This window comes from Pinus tabuliformis, chromosome 9, assembly GCF_031772625.1.
Source record: "Pinus tabuliformis cultivar Carrire ecotype Pingquan chromosome 9, CPIR1, whole genome shotgun sequence".
NCBI classification, from domain to species: Eukaryota; Viridiplantae; Streptophyta; class Pinopsida; order Pinales; family Pinaceae; genus Pinus; species Pinus tabuliformis.
Window position 1 is genome coordinate 1,579,013,493 of NC_142307.1, and position 5,786 is coordinate 1,579,019,278.

General features: G+C 40.3%; 1 pseudogene; it reads left to right on the forward strand.

Moving 5' to 3' along the window:
* The first annotated feature begins 441 nt into the window (after positions 1–441).
* On the forward strand, positions 442–5,303 carry LOC149154724 (F-box protein At1g67340 pseudogene; annotated as a pseudogene).
* The last annotated feature ends 483 nt before the right edge of the window (positions 5,304–5,786 follow it).

The following is a 5,786-nucleotide window of genomic DNA, read 5'->3' on the forward strand; positions in this document are numbered from 1 at the left end:
AGCTCGATTACAATAAGACTCGATGATCTTCCCTTTACTAACTAAGACTATTTATAGTTAAATGACATATGAAACGCTAACTACTAGTGGTCCCTTGCATAACACGATTTAACCACTTTATTTATTAACTATGGCTCGTTTACAACTAATTGCGGTCCCTTTTCTTTAATGCGGGTGAACCACTTACAATTATTAACGTGGGCTTTATTTACTCCCTAACTAACTATGACTATGACTCGGCCCATTGGGCTTATTACATAAATAAAGGGGTTAGTGTTGGACCCTAACAAAATTTCTCTAATTTTTCATACTTACAATATCATTTTACATGAGTGAGGCCTTGGTAAGAGAGCCACAAATGTTGCGTGTTCACGTCTGGTTCATGTCAATCTATGGGATTCTCATATGTTCATTGTGGAAAACAATGAAATCCATGTTCAAATGGCAGTCTGGTCTGCAGGAGCAACCAAGCGCGAGTTGGTCGGTGCTCTACGCCTCGGTGCTGTTGGGTGTTGTCTTCGGAGTTTTGGCCATGGTATCCATTCTTGCCGCTACAATTCTGGCCATGCTTATAACATGGATTACAATACTCGTCCTACTCACCTTCGTCGAGAAGCCCATACGGCACGATCAAGGGAGGTCACCAACGTGGCGGTGAGAGGCTTTAACCAACAACAATACCACCAACGTGTCCAAAACAATTCAACATATGGGAGAAACTGGTATGCGGGTAGGCCACCGAAGCTACTTCTGGGTTCCTTCTTCCTTCAGTGTGGATGAGGAAATGGAGTTCAAAGAATTTTCTCAAAGGCCTGATTCATATACCAGGCTTTGTGCCATGGTTGCTCCATCTATATTTGGCCATACTGATGTTAAGAGGGCAGAGGACTGTGGTATGATAATATACGAACCGGAGGGAGATATACGCCAACACAGTCACGTTTTATAAATTTATCATGCCAACACAGGTGCGAGAAGGTATTGGAGTGATGGTGTTGGAGCAGCAGTGGTATGGATGCGGTAACACCAGATTTCCCAAAATACACAGTCACGCTATATCAAACAATGCAACATAGTAATAATACTCAACACCCTCAAGATAATCTGAATGATGTTACCTTATTTTGATACCAATCCCTCACAAAATCTCGACTAGTGATCAAATTCCTTCATTGGCAGATGATCTGGCAGTTTGAATTCTGGAAAATTCAGCCACAGGTTTCTCAAGTTTGAATTCGTCCTAACGACACGGTCTGGTATGCAAACATTTTGAACTTCCAAGTGCGTGGACCTCTACCTCATCCAACGCGTTTGGAAGAAGAGATAGACTTGCAGTATGAATAAATCCAAAGGCTTCTTGCAGAGAACAGGCGACATGCTGCAACACACGTGGATTTGCACCGAGAACTTGTTGCTACTCAGGATGAATTACATTGTCTCAATGGATTGTGGGCAATGGAGCCCTTGAGGGCTGAGGTTATGCAATTGTGTGTTGATACTCAAAAACTAAGTGCCTCTCGTCAATAATTGTCAGAGCGCGGGTTCGACAGAATGGCTATGGCCAAATGAAGCAATAGTGAATAGTTAAGAGATGAAACGCTCAGGTAAGAATAATAAATCTTATGAGCGTTATAATGCCAGAAACCAAAGAACGTTGAGTAGAATGGCACAGAGAGAAAATAAATGGTTTACTAGAAGAGCGCCTAGGCGGAGCAGATATAGCTGACAGGCCAAACAGAGAAATTGCAGTCAAGTTCTTGAAAAGATGTAGAGAAAACGTTACACAAATATCCAAAGACAGAGAGACAGAGATGTGCAGGTTTACACAGGCCACAAAAATAAGTGGCTCACAAAATATTGAGCAGGTTATGAACGTACCAGCTCTAATACCATGTTAAACACATACATGGCATCGGCAGAATATGAATGATCAACATTGAATGTATTTCTTATTAACATAGATGTATATTTATAATACATTAGTGTGATTGTTGGATTCATATTCCAACGTCTCTTGGACTCCCTTTGACCATTCATCTCCCACACCTTAACCCTTAGCGGATTAGGTGTCCAACAAGAAGCTATGTTAGGTCAGTTTCTTTCTAAAAAACAATTATTCTAAATTCAATTCATTACTGTCTTCCACATTCCCTCCACTCCTCCTATCGAGATCTCCACTCCTCCTACTGGGATTCCTTTGCACCTTTTAGGTACAATTGCTTATTTAAAATATATATATATATATGGTTCCCCTTGTTCTTGCCCCCTCCTATTGGGATTCCTTTGCACCTTTTAGGTACAATTGCTTATTTAAAATATATATATATATATGGTTCCCCTTGTTCCTGCCCTAATGACGAGTGGACTAGATATGTGGAGATGGGAAGCTCCCTCGAAGATCAAGTGCTTTTCTTGGTTGGCTCTTTTCAATCGCATTCTGATTTGGGATAATTTGATGAAAAGGTGCTATAATGGGTCGGGCCGATGCCATTTTGTTGCTCTGCTTTTGAGGATATCACACCTCTGTTTCTAGGATGCCCACATGCCAAGTCTATCTGGGATCAAGTGGCGGTTTTGCTGAAAATCGGGGTTGATATGATTTGGTCTTCCATCTTGGATTGCCTATTGTACTGGAAATTGGAATAGAGGTCATTTCGTGCTCTTCCCTTATATGTTTTTTGGGGTATCTTAGAATGTTTTCTATGATTGCCAATCTACCAATGTTAAAATTGTCAGCGATTTTTAGAAATTGGTCTGTGGTTCCCCTCATCTCCACGATACTATTTGGGTGATCATTTTCCTTTGGGCTTCTTCGATGGGGCCTCCACTGATGATTCATATGGATGTGGAGCTCTTATCTGTCTCTGCCCTAGTAGGGAATATCATTTCTTCTGGAATGGTGGCAGAGGAACTAACAGTCTGGTTGAGATAATGGTGTTGTGTGGAATTCTCCATAATGTTGTGTGGCTTGCCATTGATTCCTTTAGGGTCGTTGGAGACTCTAAGGTGGTCATAGATTGGCTGCAAGGGCGGAACTCATTGGAGGTTCCTTGGCTTCACCATTAGATGGTCAACATCAAGGCTCTTTGTTCCTCCTTCTCTGATATCTCCTTCATGCATGTGTACAGCGATCTAAACTTGGTAGCTGATGTTCTATCTAAGACAGAGATCTAGAGGGATCACTCTTTGTCCTGGTTTTATGTTTTTTAGTGGGCTCCTTAGCTTTCTGTTCCTTTGTTTTGTTTCTTTTGGGATGCCTCTGTTTATCTTTTCTCCTTTGTCTTGGCCTTGTCTATCTTTTTCTAGTGCTGCCAGTGTTAATTCTTAGTGGTCTCCTCTCTGCTTCTTTATTGTAGTGTTGGTCTGATTCAATAATTAGGCCGATAGGCCTTCCTTTGAAAGAGCTTTTCATCGTCCTTTTGATTCTCAGATAGACATCTAGCGCATCTGGCTTAATTGACATCTGGCCTGTGTTTATGTGCTCTGATTGACATCTGTTCAAGTTAAATATATCATATCTTTGTGACATCTGTACACAGATTTCTTTCTGACATCTATACACAAATTTCTATTGACATTTGTGCGCACCGCCGGACTTCCAGAAGAATCAGTTTGAATTCATTATAGAGTTAGTTTTTGCTCTAAGTGCTTCTTGGTCAAGAAAATAACAGGATCGCTTTAAAATGATATCCTGGTGCCGAGAATAGCGAGTAATCTGTTTCTTTTGCAGAGCTTTAATCTCCGGCAATTTCGATTAGGGAAACTTAATACAGATCCTGGGAGATTTTTAGTCAAATTCAAGCCAGACTTAAGCCACAAGATCGGTGAGCGAGGAAATAAATCAATGCCTGTATTTGCCACTCAAATGCAAACGGCATAAAGTTTTCACAATCTGGTAAAAGAAACAGACCCGTTTTTAAAGCCACTGTAAATAACCCTCATTTGCTTTAGAATGGAAATTTTCTTTTTTTTGGTCGGTAGATTGATTAAACTCTCGGGTTTTCTATCGTAAATAACTCTGTTTTCTTTTGGAAGGAAATTCCTTGTCGGTGGATTACTTGAACTCTATTGCTTTTCCTGGTGTAAATAACTTTCTGTAGCTTTAGAAGATAATCCTCTTTTTCCTCCTTTTCTTTTGGAAGAAGCATCCTCTTTTGATAGGTTGAACAAATTTGATCTGAGAAAAAAAGACGTCTTATCAGTCGGCTTTGATATTTCGTAGCTTTCTTCTTCTTTTTCTGAGAGTCTTCAATCAGGGAGCATTCTCAAGGGTTCGCCCGCTATAGCTGGATCATTATTATTTAAGAAATATTTTCAGCGCCAGAGCAATTTTAAATCCGGCGAACTGTAGTTTATCTTCATTATTTTCCGCAGATTTTGAGAAAAAATTTCAGATACATATTTCAATATAGTGTTTTCAATCTTTAAAGAAAAATGGATATCGTTGATAATTTTTTTAGATTTGTCAATTTCATTTTGATTCTCGAAAGTAAACTAAATGTGATATTTACAGATTTCGTTTTCTTTATGCAGATGTAAGAGATTCAATACTCTAGGCCGTCAAAGCTTCCAGCTGGTCAAGCGGTGCGCACAATTTTATGAAATGATGGGCCGAAGCAGGAAACATCGAAGCCTGCTACACTCTGGGCATGGTAAGCGCACCGATCCTTTAATAAAAGTCCGTGTAGTAGCCCATGAGATTACTTTATTTAAACTTTTACGATTCCAGAGAGCCGCCTTAATTTAATCCCCCTTCATGTGCAGATCCGATTCTACTGTCTTGAAAACCGAGGCGGCGGAGCATCATTGATGGCCAAGGCCGCCATTTCATCACACGCCGCAGCCCTATACTCCCTAGCCATCATTCAATTCAACGGCAATGGAGGCACAAAGAAAGACAAGGATTTCAAAGCCGGGGAAGCCCTGTGCGCCAGGTCAGCATTTCTTGGCCACGTGAACACCTTGCGAGAGCTTGGCCACTGCCTGCAGGACGGTTACGGCGTTACCAAGAACATGGCCGAAGGAAGGAGCTTTCTCGTCCAGGCCAATGCCTGGGAGCTCGCCTCAATCTTGCCCGCCCATTACTTCAGAACACATCAAGATACACGGCTCCAGCCTTTTGAACCATGGCTCAAGAACCTAAATGGCGGCAACAGACGGCAAAATCATCTCAATCCTATTGATTTATTTTGGTCCTAAGTTGAATGCAAACAGAGATGGATCCACCAAATTTTTTGACAAGTTTGGATCTGAATATGGGGAAACAATTTATGAGAAACCTAAATATTAAGAAAAATAGACACTTGGACCAAAAACATAGAGAATTCATATTTCTTTTATCTTTTTTGCTCCGAATCACTCTCACAAATCTAAAATCTAAAAAATGCGAACTGCAATGAGAAACATTGATTGTGTACTTTAGGATGGGGAGGGGGGTACTTTATACGCAAAAGATAGTGTTTTAAGGTCCCACACTTTGGCTATTTTATTTTTTATTTTATGTTTTTTCATGTGATTTTAACCTAAATGATTTTCTTTGGAGGATCAGCCAACCCAACGTTTCTAGCAAGTTGAAAAAAGGACTCCAGCAGAGCCTTCAATGCTTCAGTTCAGAAACATATCTAAGTTAGGGCTTCATTCTCTTTTTTGCATAAATAGTGGTTTTTGTAAATTATATTTCAGATGTTTAATCAACAAAGTTTCTCTCAGATATCTCTTCCTCCATTAGAATCAGATTTGCAGGTGCAATCTACTTGGTTGTGACTTGTGAGAGTGTTTCCAATACT